General features: G+C 54.9%; 44 non-coding genes across 44 annotated transcripts; 9 read left to right on the forward strand and 35 right to left on the reverse strand.

Moving 5' to 3' along the window:
* Nucleotides 1–104: 104 nt before the first annotated feature.
* Nucleotides 105–175, reverse strand: Trnag-gcc (transfer RNA glycine (anticodon GCC)). Its single transcript has one exon. It is a non-coding gene; the product is annotated as a tRNA-Gly (tRNA).
* Nucleotides 176–516: 341 nt separating this feature from the next.
* On the forward strand, nucleotides 517–588 carry Trnag-ucc (transfer RNA glycine (anticodon UCC)). Its single transcript has one exon. It is a non-coding gene; the product is annotated as a tRNA-Gly (tRNA).
* Nucleotides 589–1,179: 591 nt separating this feature from the next.
* On the reverse strand, nucleotides 1,180–1,253 carry Trnai-aau (transfer RNA isoleucine (anticodon AAU)). The gene has a single exon. It is a non-coding gene; the product is annotated as a tRNA-Ile (tRNA).
* A 198-nt stretch (nucleotides 1,254–1,451) lies between these two features.
* Trnae-uuc (transfer RNA glutamic acid (anticodon UUC)) lies at nucleotides 1,452–1,523 on the reverse strand. The gene has a single exon. It is a non-coding gene; the product is annotated as a tRNA-Glu (tRNA).
* A 281-nt stretch (nucleotides 1,524–1,804) lies between these two features.
* On the reverse strand, nucleotides 1,805–1,877 carry Trnam-cau (transfer RNA methionine (anticodon CAU)). Its single transcript has one exon. It is a non-coding gene; the product is annotated as a tRNA-Met (tRNA).
* Nucleotides 1,878–2,170: 293 nt separating this feature from the next.
* Trnag-gcc (transfer RNA glycine (anticodon GCC)) lies at nucleotides 2,171–2,241 on the reverse strand. Its single transcript has one exon. It is a non-coding gene; the product is annotated as a tRNA-Gly (tRNA).
* A 341-nt stretch (nucleotides 2,242–2,582) lies between these two features.
* Trnag-ucc (transfer RNA glycine (anticodon UCC)) lies at nucleotides 2,583–2,654 on the forward strand. The gene has a single exon. It is a non-coding gene; the product is annotated as a tRNA-Gly (tRNA).
* A 591-nt stretch (nucleotides 2,655–3,245) lies between these two features.
* On the reverse strand, nucleotides 3,246–3,319 carry Trnai-aau (transfer RNA isoleucine (anticodon AAU)). Its single transcript has one exon. It is a non-coding gene; the product is annotated as a tRNA-Ile (tRNA).
* Nucleotides 3,320–3,517: 198 nt separating this feature from the next.
* Nucleotides 3,518–3,589, reverse strand: Trnae-uuc (transfer RNA glutamic acid (anticodon UUC)). The gene has a single exon. It is a non-coding gene; the product is annotated as a tRNA-Glu (tRNA).
* A 281-nt stretch (nucleotides 3,590–3,870) lies between these two features.
* On the reverse strand, nucleotides 3,871–3,943 carry Trnam-cau (transfer RNA methionine (anticodon CAU)). The gene has a single exon. It is a non-coding gene; the product is annotated as a tRNA-Met (tRNA).
* A 293-nt stretch (nucleotides 3,944–4,236) lies between these two features.
* Nucleotides 4,237–4,307, reverse strand: Trnag-gcc (transfer RNA glycine (anticodon GCC)). The gene has a single exon. It is a non-coding gene; the product is annotated as a tRNA-Gly (tRNA).
* A 341-nt stretch (nucleotides 4,308–4,648) lies between these two features.
* Nucleotides 4,649–4,720, forward strand: Trnag-ucc (transfer RNA glycine (anticodon UCC)). The gene has a single exon. It is a non-coding gene; the product is annotated as a tRNA-Gly (tRNA).
* Nucleotides 4,721–5,311: 591 nt separating this feature from the next.
* Nucleotides 5,312–5,385, reverse strand: Trnai-aau (transfer RNA isoleucine (anticodon AAU)). The gene has a single exon. It is a non-coding gene; the product is annotated as a tRNA-Ile (tRNA).
* Nucleotides 5,386–5,583: 198 nt separating this feature from the next.
* Nucleotides 5,584–5,655, reverse strand: Trnae-uuc (transfer RNA glutamic acid (anticodon UUC)). The gene has a single exon. It is a non-coding gene; the product is annotated as a tRNA-Glu (tRNA).
* Nucleotides 5,656–5,936: 281 nt separating this feature from the next.
* Trnam-cau (transfer RNA methionine (anticodon CAU)) lies at nucleotides 5,937–6,009 on the reverse strand. Its single transcript has one exon. It is a non-coding gene; the product is annotated as a tRNA-Met (tRNA).
* A 293-nt stretch (nucleotides 6,010–6,302) lies between these two features.
* On the reverse strand, nucleotides 6,303–6,373 carry Trnag-gcc (transfer RNA glycine (anticodon GCC)). Its single transcript has one exon. It is a non-coding gene; the product is annotated as a tRNA-Gly (tRNA).
* A 341-nt stretch (nucleotides 6,374–6,714) lies between these two features.
* Nucleotides 6,715–6,786, forward strand: Trnag-ucc (transfer RNA glycine (anticodon UCC)). Its single transcript has one exon. It is a non-coding gene; the product is annotated as a tRNA-Gly (tRNA).
* Nucleotides 6,787–7,377: 591 nt separating this feature from the next.
* Nucleotides 7,378–7,451, reverse strand: Trnai-aau (transfer RNA isoleucine (anticodon AAU)). Its single transcript has one exon. It is a non-coding gene; the product is annotated as a tRNA-Ile (tRNA).
* A 198-nt stretch (nucleotides 7,452–7,649) lies between these two features.
* On the reverse strand, nucleotides 7,650–7,721 carry Trnae-uuc (transfer RNA glutamic acid (anticodon UUC)). The gene has a single exon. It is a non-coding gene; the product is annotated as a tRNA-Glu (tRNA).
* Nucleotides 7,722–8,002: 281 nt separating this feature from the next.
* Nucleotides 8,003–8,075, reverse strand: Trnam-cau (transfer RNA methionine (anticodon CAU)). Its single transcript has one exon. It is a non-coding gene; the product is annotated as a tRNA-Met (tRNA).
* Nucleotides 8,076–8,368: 293 nt separating this feature from the next.
* Trnag-gcc (transfer RNA glycine (anticodon GCC)) lies at nucleotides 8,369–8,439 on the reverse strand. Its single transcript has one exon. It is a non-coding gene; the product is annotated as a tRNA-Gly (tRNA).
* Nucleotides 8,440–8,780: 341 nt separating this feature from the next.
* Trnag-ucc (transfer RNA glycine (anticodon UCC)) lies at nucleotides 8,781–8,852 on the forward strand. The gene has a single exon. It is a non-coding gene; the product is annotated as a tRNA-Gly (tRNA).
* Nucleotides 8,853–9,443: 591 nt separating this feature from the next.
* Trnai-aau (transfer RNA isoleucine (anticodon AAU)) lies at nucleotides 9,444–9,517 on the reverse strand. The gene has a single exon. It is a non-coding gene; the product is annotated as a tRNA-Ile (tRNA).
* A 198-nt stretch (nucleotides 9,518–9,715) lies between these two features.
* Trnae-uuc (transfer RNA glutamic acid (anticodon UUC)) lies at nucleotides 9,716–9,787 on the reverse strand. Its single transcript has one exon. It is a non-coding gene; the product is annotated as a tRNA-Glu (tRNA).
* Nucleotides 9,788–10,068: 281 nt separating this feature from the next.
* Nucleotides 10,069–10,141, reverse strand: Trnam-cau (transfer RNA methionine (anticodon CAU)). Its single transcript has one exon. It is a non-coding gene; the product is annotated as a tRNA-Met (tRNA).
* A 293-nt stretch (nucleotides 10,142–10,434) lies between these two features.
* On the reverse strand, nucleotides 10,435–10,505 carry Trnag-gcc (transfer RNA glycine (anticodon GCC)). Its single transcript has one exon. It is a non-coding gene; the product is annotated as a tRNA-Gly (tRNA).
* Nucleotides 10,506–10,846: 341 nt separating this feature from the next.
* On the forward strand, nucleotides 10,847–10,918 carry Trnag-ucc (transfer RNA glycine (anticodon UCC)). Its single transcript has one exon. It is a non-coding gene; the product is annotated as a tRNA-Gly (tRNA).
* Nucleotides 10,919–11,509: 591 nt separating this feature from the next.
* On the reverse strand, nucleotides 11,510–11,583 carry Trnai-aau (transfer RNA isoleucine (anticodon AAU)). The gene has a single exon. It is a non-coding gene; the product is annotated as a tRNA-Ile (tRNA).
* Nucleotides 11,584–11,781: 198 nt separating this feature from the next.
* Trnae-uuc (transfer RNA glutamic acid (anticodon UUC)) lies at nucleotides 11,782–11,853 on the reverse strand. The gene has a single exon. It is a non-coding gene; the product is annotated as a tRNA-Glu (tRNA).
* Nucleotides 11,854–12,134: 281 nt separating this feature from the next.
* Nucleotides 12,135–12,207, reverse strand: Trnam-cau (transfer RNA methionine (anticodon CAU)). Its single transcript has one exon. It is a non-coding gene; the product is annotated as a tRNA-Met (tRNA).
* Nucleotides 12,208–12,500: 293 nt separating this feature from the next.
* Nucleotides 12,501–12,571, reverse strand: Trnag-gcc (transfer RNA glycine (anticodon GCC)). Its single transcript has one exon. It is a non-coding gene; the product is annotated as a tRNA-Gly (tRNA).
* Nucleotides 12,572–12,912: 341 nt separating this feature from the next.
* Trnag-ucc (transfer RNA glycine (anticodon UCC)) lies at nucleotides 12,913–12,984 on the forward strand. The gene has a single exon. It is a non-coding gene; the product is annotated as a tRNA-Gly (tRNA).
* A 591-nt stretch (nucleotides 12,985–13,575) lies between these two features.
* Nucleotides 13,576–13,649, reverse strand: Trnai-aau (transfer RNA isoleucine (anticodon AAU)). The gene has a single exon. It is a non-coding gene; the product is annotated as a tRNA-Ile (tRNA).
* A 198-nt stretch (nucleotides 13,650–13,847) lies between these two features.
* Nucleotides 13,848–13,919, reverse strand: Trnae-uuc (transfer RNA glutamic acid (anticodon UUC)). The gene has a single exon. It is a non-coding gene; the product is annotated as a tRNA-Glu (tRNA).
* A 280-nt stretch (nucleotides 13,920–14,199) lies between these two features.
* On the reverse strand, nucleotides 14,200–14,273 carry Trnam-cau (transfer RNA methionine (anticodon CAU)). The gene has a single exon. It is a non-coding gene; the product is annotated as a tRNA-Met (tRNA).
* Nucleotides 14,274–14,565: 292 nt separating this feature from the next.
* Trnag-gcc (transfer RNA glycine (anticodon GCC)) lies at nucleotides 14,566–14,636 on the reverse strand. Its single transcript has one exon. It is a non-coding gene; the product is annotated as a tRNA-Gly (tRNA).
* A 341-nt stretch (nucleotides 14,637–14,977) lies between these two features.
* Trnag-ucc (transfer RNA glycine (anticodon UCC)) lies at nucleotides 14,978–15,049 on the forward strand. The gene has a single exon. It is a non-coding gene; the product is annotated as a tRNA-Gly (tRNA).
* A 591-nt stretch (nucleotides 15,050–15,640) lies between these two features.
* Trnai-aau (transfer RNA isoleucine (anticodon AAU)) lies at nucleotides 15,641–15,714 on the reverse strand. Its single transcript has one exon. It is a non-coding gene; the product is annotated as a tRNA-Ile (tRNA).
* Nucleotides 15,715–15,912: 198 nt separating this feature from the next.
* Trnae-uuc (transfer RNA glutamic acid (anticodon UUC)) lies at nucleotides 15,913–15,984 on the reverse strand. Its single transcript has one exon. It is a non-coding gene; the product is annotated as a tRNA-Glu (tRNA).
* A 281-nt stretch (nucleotides 15,985–16,265) lies between these two features.
* Trnam-cau (transfer RNA methionine (anticodon CAU)) lies at nucleotides 16,266–16,338 on the reverse strand. The gene has a single exon. It is a non-coding gene; the product is annotated as a tRNA-Met (tRNA).
* Nucleotides 16,339–16,631: 293 nt separating this feature from the next.
* Trnag-gcc (transfer RNA glycine (anticodon GCC)) lies at nucleotides 16,632–16,702 on the reverse strand. Its single transcript has one exon. It is a non-coding gene; the product is annotated as a tRNA-Gly (tRNA).
* Nucleotides 16,703–17,042: 340 nt separating this feature from the next.
* On the forward strand, nucleotides 17,043–17,114 carry Trnag-ucc (transfer RNA glycine (anticodon UCC)). The gene has a single exon. It is a non-coding gene; the product is annotated as a tRNA-Gly (tRNA).
* A 591-nt stretch (nucleotides 17,115–17,705) lies between these two features.
* Nucleotides 17,706–17,779, reverse strand: Trnai-aau (transfer RNA isoleucine (anticodon AAU)). Its single transcript has one exon. It is a non-coding gene; the product is annotated as a tRNA-Ile (tRNA).
* A 198-nt stretch (nucleotides 17,780–17,977) lies between these two features.
* On the reverse strand, nucleotides 17,978–18,049 carry Trnae-uuc (transfer RNA glutamic acid (anticodon UUC)). The gene has a single exon. It is a non-coding gene; the product is annotated as a tRNA-Glu (tRNA).
* Nucleotides 18,050–18,169: the final 120 nt, after the last annotated feature.

An 18,169-nucleotide genomic window follows, 5' to 3' on the forward strand; every position in this document is an offset into this window, starting at 1 on the left:
ATGATTGGTTCTTTCCACACGGAATCCCGCGGTTCATTCTCATGGCTCACGCAGTTCGAGTGCGAAAGACACGCAGCACCCCTACCGGAGAAAAAACAAAATGATGCATCGGCCGGGAATCGAACCCGGGCCGCCCGCGTGGCAGGCGAGCATTCTACCACTGAACCACCGATGCTCGGGCCAGCGTTACCTTCACGCTGCTTCCCGAGCAGATGTCTCAAGGGAAAGTGGGACTGCCGTCAAGCGCCGTAGCATTCTGTGGAGAAGATGCTGCAGACGCTGAATCCTGCACTGCACTGCTTAAAGATGCCGCCAGAACGCGGTCCTCTGCGTACTCTTGCGTCGCCGGCGCCGACTCTTGCCAAAGGATGCGAAATGTGCGCGGATACGCTGTCCGAATGCGTCTGGATGTGCTCCCCTAGCCTGCCTCGAAATGCGCCTGCCGGGTACGATCACCTTCGGCCGCTGTCGACAGGCGGGAAGCCGACTCAGCGCGGTGGCGGGGCGCTCGCTTGTGCGGTGGTGGTGTAATGGTCAGCATAGTTGCCTTCCAAGCAGTTGATCCGGGTTCGATTCCCGGCCACCGCAGCAGGCTTTTAATTTCGCGTATGAGTACTTTTGCCACGCGCTCTTAAACTATTGTTTTTTCGCCCTCTTACTCGCTGCATACCAGCCCTTAGTGTGTCTCGACTTGTCTCGACTTTGCTCAGCTGACGCGAGAGCTGACGCTCTCAAATCGGCCTATATGAAAACGACAAGCACGAGAAACGACTGAGAGAGGTAAGGAGAGGCGAGGCGAGGCGAGGCGATGGACACACAGCACGCCCCCTTCATTTCACGGTGGCGTCTCCCTGACCGAATCGGGCTGTAGCTCCGAAAACAAAGGACAAACAAAAATAGGAAGTAAAACTGCCAATAGTGCCCTGTGTTCCCATGCGCTCACCCGCCCAAGTACTGACAAGGGCCAAAGTTGTTACGCATCGGCAATCGGACATTTTCTTTCATTTTCTCTAACCAGTGTATGCAAGATATTATGGCCATTGCCGAGTGAATGCTGTAGTGCTTGCCGACGAGTCGGGTTCGGATCCTCTGTCAACTTCCACGCAGGGTGATGATCATTTGGTCATCACACTCGCCAGCTGAAATCGGCGCTGCCTTTTCGCAGTAGTAAAAGAGTAGTGGCCCGTGGGGGGATCGAACCCACGACCTTCGCGTTATTAGCACGACGCTCTAACCAACTGAGCTAACGGGCCTCGGCAGATGCAGCTGCTCAGCCCTACGCTGGAATCGGGTGGCATGAAGCCATACACCATTCCTATGGTCGTCGTGTGTCTGCTTCCCTAGTCTATATTCTGCTGACGGTCACGAAACAGTAGCTATATTGCGAGCAGGACGGGAAACGGCCGCTCGGACAGCTCAAACTTGTCACGATTCGTGTGGAAAAAATTCCGTTCCGGTACCGGGAATCGAACCCGGGCCTCCTGGGTGAAAGCCAGGTATCCTAGCCACTAGACCACACCGGATGCGGCCGTTTCATTCGCCCGTTCGTACGGTCGCTTGTCGCATTGTCGCTCTCTTTGCGAGCATCTTTGCACATACTGACTGGCAAGGCGCGCACCTCAAACGTCGCAGAGCAATGCTTTTGGCTTCATGCTCTGCTGGGAGAAGAGGAAAAGGGAAGCTGTATGTAGCAATAAGAGGAAGTAAACATTTTCCCGCTGAAGCGTTGAAACGTTGTGGATAACAAACAAGAAATAAGTTGGCGCCCTAGCACCAGCACCACCATCAGTCACAGAAAATTAGATGCCCCGGGTGAGGATCGAACTCACGACCTTAAGATTATGAGACTTCCGCGCTGCCTACTGCGCTACCGAGGCAGGCGATCGTTAGGCCTTCTGGAGTCTTGGTAAGTACCGAATACAAGTGGTAGAGAGTCTGCACTCCCTGGCTCATTTTTTCTGTTGCTACACGTGCATTCACGGCGCGGCAGGCAACTTGCGATGCTAGGCCGACGCCAGTATGTACAATAGCACGCAGGAGTCCAAACGAGCAGTCGTCCGCGCTGCATGATTGGTTCTTTCCACACGGAATCCCGCGGTTCATTCTCATGGCTCACGCAGTTCGAGTGCGAAAGACACGCAGCACCCCTACCGGAGAAAAAACAAAATGATGCATCGGCCGGGAATCGAACCCGGGCCGCCCGCGTGGCAGGCGAGCATTCTACCACTGAACCACCGATGCTCGGGCCAGCGTTACCTTCACGCTGCTTCCCGAGCAGATGTCTCAAGGGAAAGTGGGACTGCCGTCAAGCGCCGTAGCATTCTGTGGAGAAGATGCTGCAGACGCTGAATCCTGCACTGCACTGCTTAAAGATGCCGCCAGAACGCGGTCCTCTGCGTACTCTTGCGTCGCCGGCGCCGACTCTTGCCAAAGGATGCGAAATGTGCGCGGATACGCTGTCCGAATGCGTCTGGATGTGCTCCCCTAGCCTGCCTCGAAATGCGCCTGCCGGGTACGATCACCTTCGGCCGCTGTCGACAGGCGGGAAGCCGACTCAGCGCGGTGGCGGGGCGCTCGCTTGTGCGGTGGTGGTGTAATGGTCAGCATAGTTGCCTTCCAAGCAGTTGATCCGGGTTCGATTCCCGGCCACCGCAGCAGGCTTTTAATTTCGCGTATGAGTACTTTTGCCACGCGCTCTTAAACTATTGTTTTTTCGCCCTCTTACTCGCTGCATACCAGCCCTTAGTGTGTCTCGACTTGTCTCGACTTTGCTCAGCTGACGCGAGAGCTGACGCTCTCAAATCGGCCTATATGAAAACGACAAGCACGAGAAACGACTGAGAGAGGTAAGGAGAGGCGAGGCGAGGCGAGGCGATGGACACACAGCACGCCCCCTTCATTTCACGGTGGCGTCTCCCTGACCGAATCGGGCTGTAGCTCCGAAAACAAAGGACAAACAAAAATAGGAAGTAAAACTGCCAATAGTGCCCTGTGTTCCCATGCGCTCACCCGCCCAAGTACTGACAAGGGCCAAAGTTGTTACGCATCGGCAATCGGACATTTTCTTTCATTTTCTCTAACCAGTGTATGCAAGATATTATGGCCATTGCCGAGTGAATGCTGTAGTGCTTGCCGACGAGTCGGGTTCGGATCCTCTGTCAACTTCCACGCAGGGTGATGATCATTTGGTCATCACACTCGCCAGCTGAAATCGGCGCTGCCTTTTCGCAGTAGTAAAAGAGTAGTGGCCCGTGGGGGGATCGAACCCACGACCTTCGCGTTATTAGCACGACGCTCTAACCAACTGAGCTAACGGGCCTCGGCAGATGCAGCTGCTCAGCCCTACGCTGGAATCGGGTGGCATGAAGCCATACACCATTCCTATGGTCGTCGTGTGTCTGCTTCCCTAGTCTATATTCTGCTGACGGTCACGAAACAGTAGCTATATTGCGAGCAGGACGGGAAACGGCCGCTCGGACAGCTCAAACTTGTCACGATTCGTGTGGAAAAAATTCCGTTCCGGTACCGGGAATCGAACCCGGGCCTCCTGGGTGAAAGCCAGGTATCCTAGCCACTAGACCACACCGGATGCGGCCGTTTCATTCGCCCGTTCGTACGGTCGCTTGTCGCATTGTCGCTCTCTTTGCGAGCATCTTTGCACATACTGACTGGCAAGGCGCGCACCTCAAACGTCGCAGAGCAATGCTTTTGGCTTCATGCTCTGCTGGGAGAAGAGGAAAAGGGAAGCTGTATGTAGCAATAAGAGGAAGTAAACATTTTCCCGCTGAAGCGTTGAAACGTTGTGGATAACAAACAAGAAATAAGTTGGCGCCCTAGCACCAGCACCACCATCAGTCACAGAAAATTAGATGCCCCGGGTGAGGATCGAACTCACGACCTTAAGATTATGAGACTTCCGCGCTGCCTACTGCGCTACCGAGGCAGGCGATCGTTAGGCCTTCTGGAGTCTTGGTAAGTACCGAATACAAGTGGTAGAGAGTCTGCACTCCCTGGCTCATTTTTTCTGTTGCTACACGTGCATTCACGGCGCGGCAGGCAACTTGCGATGCTAGGCCGACGCCAGTATGTACAATAGCACGCAGGAGTCCAAACGAGCAGTCGTCCGCGCTGCATGATTGGTTCTTTCCACACGGAATCCCGCGGTTCATTCTCATGGCTCACGCAGTTCGAGTGCGAAAGACACGCAGCACCCCTACCGGAGAAAAAACAAAATGATGCATCGGCCGGGAATCGAACCCGGGCCGCCCGCGTGGCAGGCGAGCATTCTACCACTGAACCACCGATGCTCGAGCCAGCGTTACCTTCACGCTGCTTCCCGAGCAGATGTCTCAAGGGAAAGTGGGACTGCCGTCAAGCGCCGTAGCATTCTGTGGAGAAGATGCTGCAGACGCTGAATCCTGCACTGCACTGCTTAAAGATGCCGCCAGAACGCGGTCCTCTGCGTACTCTTGCGTCGCCGGCGCCGACTCTTGCCAAAGGATGCGAAATGTGCGCGGATACGCTGTCCGAATGCGTCTGGATGTGCTCCCCTAGCCTGCCTCGAAATGCGCCTGCCGGGTACGATCACCTTCGGCCGCTGTCGACAGGCGGGAAGCCGACTCAGCGCGGTGGCGGGGCGCTCGCTTGTGCGGTGGTGGTGTAATGGTCAGCATAGTTGCCTTCCAAGCAGTTGATCCGGGTTCGATTCCCGGCCACCGCAGCAGGCTTTTAATTTCGCGTATGAGTACTTTTGCCACGCGCTCTTAAACTATTGTTTTTTCGCCCTCTTACTCGCTGCATACCAGCCCTTAGTGTGTCTCGACTTGTCTCGACTTTGCTCAGCTGACGCGAGAGCTGACGCTCTCAAATCGGCCTATATGAAAACGACAAGCACGAGAAACGACTGAGAGAGGTAAGGAGAGGCGAGGCGAGGCGAGGCGATGGACACACAGCACGCCCCCTTCATTTCACGGTGGCGTCTCCCTGACCGAATCGGGCTGTAGCTCCGAAAACAAAGGACAAACAAAAATAGGAAGTAAAACTGCCAATAGTGCCCTGTGTTCCCATGCGCTCACCCGCCCAAGTACTGACAAGGGCCAAAGTTGTTACGCATCGGCAATCGGACATTTTCTTTCATTTTCTCTAACCAGTGTATGCAAGATATTATGGCCATTGCCGAGTGAATGCTGTAGTGCTTGCCGACGAGTCGGGTTCGGATCCTCTGTCAACTTCCACGCAGGGTGATGATCATTTGGTCATCACACTCGCCAGCTGAAATCGGCGCTGCCTTTTCGCAGTAGTAAAAGAGTAGTGGCCCGTGGGGGGATCGAACCCACGACCTTCGCGTTATTAGCACGACGCTCTAACCAACTGAGCTAACGGGCCTCGGCAGATGCAGCTGCTCAGCCCTACGCTGGAATCGGGTGGCATGAAGCCATACACCATTCCTATGGTCGTCGTGTGTCTGCTTCCCTAGTCTATATTCTGCTGACGGTCACGAAACAGTAGCTATATTGCGAGCAGGACGGGAAACGGCCGCTCGGACAGCTCAAACTTGTCACGATTCGTGTGGAAAAAATTCCGTTCCGGTACCGGGAATCGAACCCGGGCCTCCTGGGTGAAAGCCAGGTATCCTAGCCACTAGACCACACCGGATGCGGCCGTTTCATTCGCCCGTTCGTACGGTCGCTTGTCGCATTGTCGCTCTCTTTGCGAGCATCTTTGCACATACTGACTGGCAAGGCGCGCACCTCAAACGTCGCAGAGCAATGCTTTTGGCTTCATGCTCTGCTGGGAGAAGAGGAAAAGGGAAGCTGTATGTAGCAATAAGAGGAAGTAAACATTTTCCCGCTGAAGCGTTGAAACGTTGTGGATAACAAACAAGAAATAAGTTGGCGCCCTAGCACCAGCACCACCATCAGTCACAGAAAATTAGATGCCCCGGGTGAGGATCGAACTCACGACCTTAAGATTATGAGACTTACGCGCTGCCTACTGCGCTACCGAGGCAGGCGATCGTTAGACCTTCTGGAGTCTTGGTAAGTACCGAATACAAGTGGTAGAGAGTCTGCACTCCCTGGCTCATTTTTTCTGTTGCTACACGTGCATTCACGGCGCGGCAGGCAACTTGCGATGCTAGGCCGACGCCAGTATGTACAATAGCACGCAGGAGTCCAAACGAGCAGTCGTCCGCGCTGCATGATTGGTTCTTTCCACACGGAATCCCGCGGTTCATTCTCATGGCTCACGCAGTTCGAGTGCGAAAGACACGCAGCACCCCTACCGGAGAAAAAACAAAATGATGCATCGGCCGGGAATCGAACCCGGGCCGCCCGCGTGGCAGGCGAGCATTCTACCACTGAACCACCGATGCTCGAGCCAGCGTTACCTTCACGCTGCTTCCCGAGCAGATGTCTCAAGGGAAAGTGGGACTGCCGTCAAGCGCCGTAGCATTCTGTGGAGAAGATGCTGCAGACGCTGAATCCTGCACTGCACTGCTTAAAGATGCCGCCAGAACGCGGTCCTCTGCGTACTCTTGCGTCGCCGGCGCCGACTCTTGCCAAAGGATGCGAAATGTGCGCGGATACGCTGTCCGAATGCGTCTGGATGTGCTCCCCTAGCCTGCCTCGAAATGCGCCTGCCGGGTACGATCACCTTCGGCCGCTGTCGACAGGCGGGAAGCCGACTCAGCGCGGTGGCGGGGCGCTCGCTTGTGCGGTGGTGGTGTAATGGTCAGCATAGTTGCCTTCCAAGCAGTTGATCCGGGTTCGATTCCCGGCCACCGCAGCAGGCTTTTAATTTCGCGTATGAGTACTTTTGCCACGCGCTCTTAAACTATTGTTTTTTCGCCCTCTTACTCGCTGCATACCAGCCCTTAGTGTGTCTCGACTTGTCTCGACTTTGCTCAGCTGACGCGAGAGCTGACGCTCTCAAATCGGCCTATATGAAAACGACAAGCACGAGAAACGACTGAGAGAGGTAAGGAGAGGCGAGGCGAGGCGAGGCGATGGACACACAGCACGCCCCCTTCATTTCACGGTGGCGTCTCCCTGACCGAATCGGGCTGTAGCTCCGAAAACAAAGGACAAACAAAAATAGGAAGTAAAACTGCCAATAGTGCCCTGTGTTCCCATGCGCTCACCCGCCCAAGTACTGACAAGGGCCAAAGTTGTTACGCATCGGCAATCGGACATTTTCTTTCATTTTCTCTAACCAGTGTATGCAAGATATTATGGCCATTGCCGAGTGAATGCTGTAGTGCTTGCCGACGAGTCGGGTTCGGATCCTCTGTCAACTTCCACGCAGGGTGATGATCATTTGGTCATCACACTCGCCAGCTGAAATCGGCGCTGCCTTTTCGCAGTAGTAAAAGAGTAGTGGCCCGTGGGGGGATCGAACCCACGACCTTCGCGTTATTAGCACGACGCTCTAACCAACTGAGCTAACGGGCCTCGGCAGATGCAGCTGCTCAGCCCTACGCTGGAATCGGGTGGCATGAAGCCATACACCATTCCTATGGTCGTCGTGTGTCTGCTTCCCTAGTCTATATTCTGCTGACGGTCACGAAACAGTAGCTATATTGCGAGCAGGACGGGAAACGGCCGCTCGGACAGCTCAAACTTGTCACGATTCGTGTGGAAAAAATTCCGTTCCGGTACCGGGAATCGAACCCGGGCCTCCTGGGTGAAAGCCAGGTATCCTAGCCACTAGACCACACCGGATGCGGCCGTTTCATTCGCCCGTTCGTACGGTCGCTTGTCGCATTGTCGCTCTCTTTGCGAGCATCTTTGCACATACTGACTGGCAAGGCGCGCACCTCAAACGTCGCAGAGCAATGCTTTTGGCTTCATGCTCTGCTGGGAGAAGAGGAAAAGGGAAGCTGTATGTAGCAATAAGAGGAAGTAAACATTTTCCCGCTGAAGCGTTGAAACGTTGTGGATAACAAACAAGAAATAAGTTGGCGCCCTAGCACCAGCACCACCATCAGTCACAGAAAATTAGATGCCCCGGGTGAGGATCGAACTCACGACCTTAAGATTATGAGACTTCCGCGCTGCCTACTGCGCTACCGAGGCAGGCGATCGTTAGGCCTTCTGGAGTCTTGGTAAGTACCGAATACAAGTGGTAGAGAGTCTGCACTCCCTGGCTCATTTTTTCTGTTGCTACACGTGCATTCACGGCGCGGCAGGCAACTTGCGATGCTAGGCCGACGCCAGTATGTACAATAGCACGCAGGAGTCCAAACGAGCAGTCGTCCGCGCTGCATGATTGGTTCTTTCCACACGGAATCCCGCGGTTCATTCTCATGGCTCACGCAGTTCGAGTGCGAAAGACACGCAGCACCCCTACCGGAGAAAAAACAAAATGATGCATCGGCCGGGAATCGAACCCGGGCCGCCCGCGTGGCAGGCGAGCATTCTACCACTGAACCACCGATGCTCGAGCCAGCGTTACCTTCACGCTGCTTCCCGAGCAGATGTCTCAAGGGAAAGTGGGACTGCCGTCAAGCGCCGTAGCATTCTGTGGAGAAGATGCTGCAGACGCTGAATCCTGCACTGCACTGCTTAAAGATGCCGCCAGAACGCGGTCCTCTGCGTACTCTTGCGTCGCCGGCGCCGACTCTTGCCAAAGGATGCGAAATGTGCGCGGATACGCTGTCCGAATGCGTCTGGATGTGCTCCCCTAGCCTGCCTCGAAATGCGCCTGCCGGGTACGATCACCTTCGGCCGCTGTCGACAGGCGGGAAGCCGACTCAGCGCGGTGGCGGGGCGCTCGCTTGTGCGGTGGTGGTGTAATGGTCAGCATAGTTGCCTTCCAAGCAGTTGATCCGGGTTCGATTCCCGGCCACCGCAGCAGGCTTTTAATTTCGCGTATGAGTACTTTTGCCACGCGCTCTTAAACTATTGTTTTTTCGCCCTCTTACTCGCTGCATACCAGCCCTTAGTGTGTCTCGACTTGTCTCGACTTTGCTCAGCTGACGCGAGAGCTGACGCTCTCAAATCGGCCTATATGAAAACGACAAGCACGAGAAACGACTGAGAGAGGTAAGGAGAGGCGAGGCGAGGCGAGGCGATGGACACACAGCACGCCCCCTTCATTTCACGGTGGCGTCTCCCTGACCGAATCGGGCTGTAGCTCCGAAAACAAAGGACAAACAAAAATAGGAAGTAAAACTGCCAATAGTGCCCTGTGTTCCCATGCGCTCACCCGCCCAAGTACTGACAAGGGCCAAAGTTGTTACGCATCGGCAATCGGACATTTTCTTTCATTTTCTCTAACCAGTGTATGCAAGATATTATGGCCATTGCCGAGTGAATGCTGTAGTGCTTGCCGACGAGTCGGGTTCGGATCCTCTGTCAACTTCCACGCAGGGTGATGATCATTTGGTCATCACACTCGCCAGCTGAAATCGGCGCTGCCTTTTCGCAGTAGTAAAAGAGTAGTGGCCCGTGGGGGGATCGAACCCACGACCTTCGCGTTATTAGCACGACGCTCTAACCAACTGAGCTAACGGGCCTCGGCAGATGCAGCTGCTCAGCCCTACGCTGGAATCGGGTGGCATGAAGCCATACACCATTCCTATGGTCGTCGTGTGTCTGCTTCCCTAGTCTATATTCTGCTGACGGTCACGAAACAGTAGCTATATTGCGAGCAGGACGGGAAACGGCCGCTCGGACAGCTCAAACTTGTCACGATTCGTGTGGAAAAAATTCCGTTCCGGTACCGGGAATCGAACCCGGGCCTCCTGGGTGAAAGCCAGGTATCCTAGCCACTAGACCACACCGGATGCGGCCGTTTCATTCGCCCGTTCGTACGGTCGCTTGTCGCATTGTCGCTCTCTTTGCGAGCATCTTTGCACATACTGACTGGCAAGGCGCGCACCTCAAACGTCGCAGAGCAATGCTTTTGGCTTCATGCTCTGCTGGGAGAAGAGGAAAAGGGAAGCTGTATGTAGCAATAAGAGGAAGTAAACATTTTCCCGCTGAAGCGTTGAAACGTTGTGGATAACAAACAAGAAATAAGTTGGCGCCCTAGCACCAGCACCACCATCAGTCACAGAAAATTAGATGCCCCGGGTGAGGATCGAACTCACGACCTTAAGATTATGAGACTTACGCGCTGCCTACTGCGCTACCGAGGCAGGCGATCGTTAGACCTTCTGGAGTCTTGGTAAGTACCGAATACAAGTGGTAGAGAGTCTGCACTCCCTGGCTCATTTTTTCTGTTGCTACACGTGCATTCACGGCGCGGCAGGCAACTTGCGATGCTAGGCCGACGCCAGTATGTACAATAGCACGCAGGAGTCCAAACGAGCAGTCGTCCGCGCTGCATGATTGGTTCTTTCCACACGGAATCCCGCGGTTCATTCTCATGGCTCACGCAGTTCGAGTGCGAAAGACACGCAGCACCCCTACCGGAGAAAAAACAAAATGATGCATCGGCCGGGAATCGAACCCGGGCCGCCCGCGTGGCAGGCGAGCATTCTACCACTGAACCACCGATGCTCGAGCCAGCGTTACCTTCACGCTGCTTCCCGAGCAGATGTCTCAAGGGAAAGTGGGACTGCCGTCAAGCGCCGTAGCATTCTGTGGAGAAGATGCTGCAGACGCTGAATCCTGCACTGCACTGCTTAAAGATGCCGCCAGAACGCGGTCCTCTGCGTACTCTTGCGTCGCCGGCGCCGACTCTTGCCAAAGGATGCGAAATGTGCGCGGATACGCTGTCCGAATGCGTCTGGATGTGCTCCCCTAGCCTGCCTCGAAATGCGCCTGCCGGGTACGATCACCTTCGGCCGCTGTCGACAGGCGGGAAGCCGACTCAGCGCGGTGGCGGGGCGCTCGCTTGTGCGGTGGTGGTGTAATGGTCAGCATAGTTGCCTTCCAAGCAGTTGATCCGGGTTCGATTCCCGGCCACCGCAGCAGGCTTTTAATTTCGCGTATGAGTACTTTTGCCACGCGCTCTTAAACTATTGTTTTTTCGCCCTCTTACTCGCTGCATACCAGCCCTTAGTGTGTCTCGACTTGTCTCGACTTTGCTCAGCTGACGCGAGAGCTGACGCTCTCAAATCGGCCTATATGAAAACGACAAGCACGAGAAACGACTGAGAGAGGTAAGGAGAGGCGAGGCGAGGCGAGGCGATGGACACACAGCACGCCCCCTTCATTTCACGGTGGCGTCTCCCTGACCGAATCGGGCTGTAGCTCCGAAAACAAAGGACAAACAAAAATAGGAAGTAAAACTGCCAATAGTGCCCTGTGTTCCCATGCGCTCACCCGCCCAAGTACTGACAAGGGCCAAAGTTGTTACGCATCGGCAATCGGACATTTTCTTTCATTTTCTCTAACCAGTGTATGCAAGATATTATGGCCATTGCCGAGTGAATGCTGTAGTGCTTGCCGACGAGTCGGGTTCGGATCCTCTGTCAACTTCCACGCAGGGTGATGATCATTTGGTCATCACACTCGCCAGCTGAAATCGGCGCTGCCTTTTCGCAGTAGTAAAAGAGTAGTGGCCCGTGGGGGGATCGAACCCACGACCTTCGCGTTATTAGCACGACGCTCTAACCAACTGAGCTAACGGGCCTCGGCAGATGCAGCTGCTCAGCCCTACGCTGGAATCGGGTGGCATGAAGCCATACACCATTCCTATGGTCGTCGTGTGTCTGCTTCCCTAGTCTATATTCTGCTGACGGTCACGAAACAGTAGCTATATTGCGAGCAGGACGGGAAACGGCCGCTCGGACAGCTCAAACTTGTCACGATTCGTGTGGAAAAAATTCCGTTCCGGTACCGGGAATCGAACCCGGGCCTCCTGGGTGAAAGCCAGGTATCCTAGCCACTAGACCACACCGGATGCGGCCGTTTCATTCGCCCGTTCGTACGGTCGCTTGTCGCATTGTCGCTCTCTTTGCGAGCATCTTTGCACATACTGACTGGCAAGGCGCGCACCTCAAACGTCGCAGAGCAATGCTTTTGGCTTCATGCTCTGCTGGGAGAAGAGGAAAAGGGAAGCTGTATGTAGCAATAAGAGGAAGTAAACATTTTCCCGCTGAAGCGTTGAAACGTTGTGGATAACAAACAAGAAATAAGTTGGCGCCCTAGCACCAGCACCACCATCAGTCACAGAAAATTAGATGCCCCGGGTGAGGATCGAACTCACGACCTTAAGATTATGAGACTTCCGCGCTGCCTACTGCGCTACCGAGGCAGGCGATCGTTAGGCCTTCTGGAGTCTTGGTAAGTACCGAATACAAGTGGTAGAGAGTCTGCACTCCCTGGCTCATTTTTTCTGTTGCTACACGTGCATTCACGGCGCGGCAGGCAACTTGCGATGCTAGGCCGACGCCAGTATGTACAATAGCACGCAGGAGTCCAAACGAGCAGTCGTCCGCGCTGCATGATTGGTTCTTTCCACACGGAATCCCGCGGTTCATTCTCATGGCTCACGCAGTTCGAGTGCGAAAGACACGCAGCACCCCTACCGGAGAAAAAACAAAATGATGCATCGGCCGGGAATCGAACCCGGGCCGCCCGCGTGGCAGGCGAGCATTCTACCACTGAACCACCGATGCTCGAGCCAGCGTTACCTTCACGCTGCTTCCCGAGCAGATGTCTCAAGGGAAAGTGGGACTGCCGTCAAGCGCCGTAGCATTCTGTGGAGAAGATGCTGCAGACGCTGAATCCTGCACTGCACTGCTTAAAGATGCCGCCAGAACGCGGTCCTCTGCGTACTCTTGCGTCGCCGGCGCCGACTCTTGCCAAAGGATGCGAAATGTGCGCGGATACGCTGTCCGAATGCGTCTGGATGTGCTCCCCTAGCCTGCCTCGAAATGCGCCTGCCGGGTACGATCACCTTCGGCCGCTGTCGACAGGCGGGAAGCCGACTCAGCGCGGTGGCGGGGCGCTCGCTTGTGCGGTGGTGGTGTAATGGTCAGCATAGTTGCCTTCCAAGCAGTTGATCCGGGTTCGATTCCCGGCCACCGCAGCAGGCTTTTAATTTCGCGTATGAGTACTTTTGCCACGCGCTCTTAAACTATTGTTTTTTCGCCCTCTTACTCGCTGCATACCAGCCCTTAGTGTGTCTCGACTTGTCTCGACTTTGCTCAGCTGACGCGAGAGCTGACGCTCTCAAATCGGCCTATATGAAAACGACAAGCACGAGAAACGACTGAGAGAGGTAAGGAGAGGCGAGGCGAGGCGAGGCGATGGACACACAGCACGCCCCCTTCATTTCACGGTGGCGTCTCCCTGACCGAATCGGGCTGTAGCTCCGAAAACAAAGGACAAACAAAAATAGGAAGTAAAACTGCCAATAGTGCCCTGTGTTCCCATGCGCTCACCCGCCCAAGTACTGACAAGGGCCAAAGTTGTTACGCATCGGCAATCGGACATTTTCTTTCATTTTCTCTAACCAGTGTATGCAAGATATTATGGCCATTGCCGAGTGAATGCTGTAGTGCTTGCCGACGAGTCGGGTTCGGATCCTCTGTCAACTTCCACGCAGGGTGATGATCATTTGGTCATCACACTCGCCAGCTGAAATCGGCGCTGCCTTTTCGCAGTAGTAAAAGAGTAGTGGCCCGTGGGGGGATCGAACCCACGACCTTCGCGTTATTAGCACGACGCTCTAACCAACTGAGCTAACGGGCCTCGGCAGATGCAGCTGCTCAGCCCTACGCTGGAATCGGGTGGCATGAAGCCATACACCATTCCTATGGTCGTCGTGTGTCTGCTTCCCTAGTCTATATTCTGCTGACGGTCACGAAACAGTAGCTATATTGCGAGCAGGACGGGAAACGGCCGCTCGGACAGCTCAAACTTGTCACGATTCGTGTGGAAAAAATTCCGTTCCGGTACCGGGAATCGAACCCGGGCCTCCTGGGTGAAAGCCAGGTATCCTAGCCACTAGACCACACCGGATGCGGCCGTTTCATTCGCCCGTTCGTACGGTCGCTTGTCGCATTGTCGCTCTCTTTGCGAGCATCTTTGCACATACTGACTGGCAAGGCGCGCACCTCAAACGTCGCAGAGCAATGCTTTTGGCTTCATGCTCTGCTGGGAGAAGAGGAAAAGGGAAGCTGTATGTAGCAATAAGAGGAAGTAAACATTTTCCCGCTGAAGCGTTGAAACGTTGTGGATAACAAACAAGAAATAAGTTGGCGCCCTAGCACCAGCACCACCATCAGTCACAGAAAATTAGATGCCCGGGTGAGGATCGAACTCACGACCTTAAGATTATGAGACTTCCGCGCTGCCTACTGCGCTACCGAGGCAGGCGATCGTTAGGCCTTCTGGAGTCTTGGTAAGTACCGAATACAAGTGGTAGAGAGTCTGCACTCCCTGGCTCATTTTTTCTGTTGCTACACGTGCATTCACGGCGCGGCAGGCAACTTGCGATGCTAGGCCGACGCCAGTATGTACAATAGCACGCAGGAGTCCAAACGAGCAGTCGTCCGCGCTGCATGATTGGTTCTTTCCACACGGAATCCCGCGGTTCATTCTCATGGCTCACGCAGTTCGAGTGCGAAAGACACGCAGCACCCCTACCGGAGAAAAAACAAAATGATGCATCGGCCGGGAATCGAACCCGGGCCGCCCGCGTGGCAGGCGAGCATTCTACCACTGAACCACCGATGCTCGAGCCAGCGTTACCTTCACGCTGCTTCCCGAGCAGATGTCTCAAGGGAAAGTGGGACTGCCGTCAAGCGCCGTAGCATTCTGTGGAGAAGATGCTGCAGACGCTGAATCCTGCACTGCACTGCTTAAAGATGCCGCCAGAACGCGGTCCTCTGCGTACTCTTGCGTCGCCGGCGCCGACTCTTGCCAAAGGATGCGAAATGTGCGCGGATACGCTGTCCGAATGCGTCTGGATGTGCTCCCCTAGCCTGCCTCGAAATGCGCCTGCCGGGTACGATCACCTTCGGCCGCTGTCGACAGGCGGGAAGCCGACTCAGCGCGGTGGCGGGGCGCTCGCTTGTGCGGTGGTGGTGTAATGGTCAGCATAGTTGCCTTCCAAGCAGTTGATCCGGGTTCGATTCCCGGCCACCGCAGCAGGCTTTTAATTTCGCGTATGAGTACTTTTGCCACGCGCTCTTAAACTATTGTTTTTTCGCCCTCTTACTCGCTGCATACCAGCCCTTAGTGTGTCTCGACTTGTCTCGACTTTGCTCAGCTGACGCGAGAGCTGACGCTCTCAAATCGGCCTATATGAAAACGACAAGCACGAGAAACGACTGAGAGAGGTAAGGAGAGGCGAGGCGAGGCGAGGCGATGGACACACAGCACGCCCCCTTCATTTCACGGTGGCGTCTCCCTGACCGAATCGGGCTGTAGCTCCGAAAACAAAGGACAAACAAAAATAGGAAGTAAAACTGCCAATAGTGCCCTGTGTTCCCATGCGCTCACCCGCCCAAGTACTGACAAGGGCCAAAGTTGTTACGCATCGGCAATCGGACATTTTCTTTCATTTTCTCTAACCAGTGTATGCAAGATATTATGGCCATTGCCGAGTGAATGCTGTAGTGCTTGCCGACGAGTCGGGTTCGGATCCTCTGTCAACTTCCACGCAGGGTGATGATCATTTGGTCATCACACTCGCCAGCTGAAATCGGCGCTGCCTTTTCGCAGTAGTAAAAGAGTAGTGGCCCGTGGGGGGATCGAACCCACGACCTTCGCGTTATTAGCACGACGCTCTAACCAACTGAGCTAACGGGCCTCGGCAGATGCAGCTGCTCAGCCCTACGCTGGAATCGGGTGGCATGAAGCCATACACCATTCCTATGGTCGTCGTGTGTCTGCTTCCCTAGTCTATATTCTGCTGACGGTCACGAAACAGTAGCTATATTGCGAGCAGGACGGGAAACGGCCGCTCGGACAGCTCAAACTTGTCACGATTCGTGTGGAAAAAATTCCGTTCCGGTACCGGGAATCGAACCCGGGCCTCCTGGGTGAAAGCCAGGTATCCTAGCCACTAGACCACACCGGATGCGGCCGTTTCATTCGCCCGTTCGTACGGTCGCTTGTCGCATTGTCGCTCTCTTTGCGAGCATCTTTGCACATACTGACTGGCAAGGCGCGCACCTCAAACGTCGCAGAGCAATGCTTTTGGCTTCATGCTCTGCTGGGAGAAGAGGAAAAGGGAAGCTGTATGTAGCAATAAGAGGAAGTAAACATTTTCCCGCTGAAGCGTTGAAACGTTGTGGATAACAAACAAGAAATAAGTTGGCGCCCTAGCACCAGCACCACCATCAGTCACAGAAAATTAGATGCCCCGGGTGAGGATCGAACTCACGACCTTAAGATTATGAGACTTCCGCGCTGCCTACTGCGCTACCGAGGCAGGCGATCGTTAGGCCTTCTGGAGTCTTGGTAAGTACCGAATACAAGTGGTAGAGAGTCTGCACTCCCTGGCTCATTTTTTCTGTTGCTACACGTGCATTCACGGCGCGGCAGGCAACTTGCGATGCTAGGCCGACGCCAGTATGTACAATAGCACGCAGGAGTCCAAACGAGCAGTCGTCCGCGCTGCATGATTGGTTCTTTCCACACGGAATCCCGCGGTTCATTCTCATGGCTCACGCAGTTCGAGTGCGAAAGACACGCAGCACCCCTACCGGAGAAAAAACAAAATGATGCATCGGCCGGGAATCGAACCCGGGCCGCCCGCGTGGCAGGCGAGCATTCTACCACTGAACCACCGATGCTCGGGCCAGCGTTACCTTCACGCTGCTTCCCGAGCAGATGTCTCAAGGAAAGTGGGACTGCCGTCAAGCGCCGTAGCATTCTGTGGAGAAGATGCTGCAGACGCTGAATCCTGCACTGCACTGCTTAAAGATGCCGCCAGAACGCGGTCCTCTGCGTACTCTTGCGTCGCCGGCGCCGACTCTTGCCAAAGGATGCGAAATGTGCGCGGATACGCTGTCCGAATGCGTCTGGATGTGCTCCCCTAGCCTGCCTCGAAATGCGCCTGCCGGGTACGATCACCTTCGGCCGCTGTCGACAGGCGGGAAGCCGACTCAGCGCGGTGGCGGGGCGCTCGCTTGTGCGGTGGTGGTGTAATGGTCAGCATAGTTGCCTTCCAAGCAGTTGATCCGGGTTCGATTCCCGGCCACCGCAGCAGGCTTTTAATTTCGCGTATGAGTACTTTTGCCACGCGCTCTTAAACTATTGTTTTTTCGCCCTCTTACTCGCTGCATACCAGCCCTTAGTGTGTCTCGACTTGTCTCGACTTTGCTCAGCTGACGCGAGAGCTGACGCTCTCAAATCGGCCTATATGAAAACGACAAGCACGAGAAACGACTGAGAGAGGTAAGGAGAGGCGAGGCGAGGCGAGGCGATGGACACACAGCACGCCCCCTTCATTTCACGGTGGCGTCTCCCTGACCGAATCGGGCTGTAGCTCCGAAAACAAAGGACAAACAAAAATAGGAAGTAAAACTGCCAATAGTGCCCTGTGTTCCCATGCGCTCACCCGCCCAAGTACTGACAAGGGCCAAAGTTGTTACGCATCGGCAATCGGACATTTTCTTTCATTTTCTCTAACCAGTGTATGCAAGATATTATGGCCATTGCCGAGTGAATGCTGTAGTGCTTGCCGACGAGTCGGGTTCGGATCCTCTGTCAACTTCCACGCAGGGTGATGATCATTTGGTCATCACACTCGCCAGCTGAAATCGGCGCTGCCTTTTCGCAGTAGTAAAAGAGTAGTGGCCCGTGGGGGGATCGAACCCACGACCTTCGCGTTATTAGCACGACGCTCTAACCAACTGAGCTAACGGGCCTCGGCAGATGCAGCTGCTCAGCCCTACGCTGGAATCGGGTGGCATGAAGCCATACACCATTCCTATGGTCGTCGTGTGTCTGCTTCCCTAGTCTATATTCTGCTGACGGTCACGAAACAGTAGCTATATTGCGAGCAGGACGGGAAACGGCCGCTCGGACAGCTCAAACTTGTCACGATTCGTGTGGAAAAAATTCCGTTCCGGTACCGGGAATCGAACCCGGGCCTCCTGGGTGAAAGCCAGGTATCCTAGCCACTAGACCACACCGGATGCGGCCGTTTCATTCGCCCGTTCGTACGGTCGCTTGTCGCATTGTCGCTCTCTTTGCGAGCATCTTTGCACATACTGACTGGCAAGGCGCGCACCTCAAACGTCGCAGAGCAATGCTTT

Source organism: Schistocerca serialis, unplaced genomic scaffold (assembly GCF_023864345.2).
Source record: "Schistocerca serialis cubense isolate TAMUIC-IGC-003099 unplaced genomic scaffold, iqSchSeri2.2 HiC_scaffold_941, whole genome shotgun sequence".
Lineage (NCBI taxonomy): Eukaryota > Metazoa > Arthropoda > Insecta > Orthoptera > Acrididae > Schistocerca > Schistocerca serialis.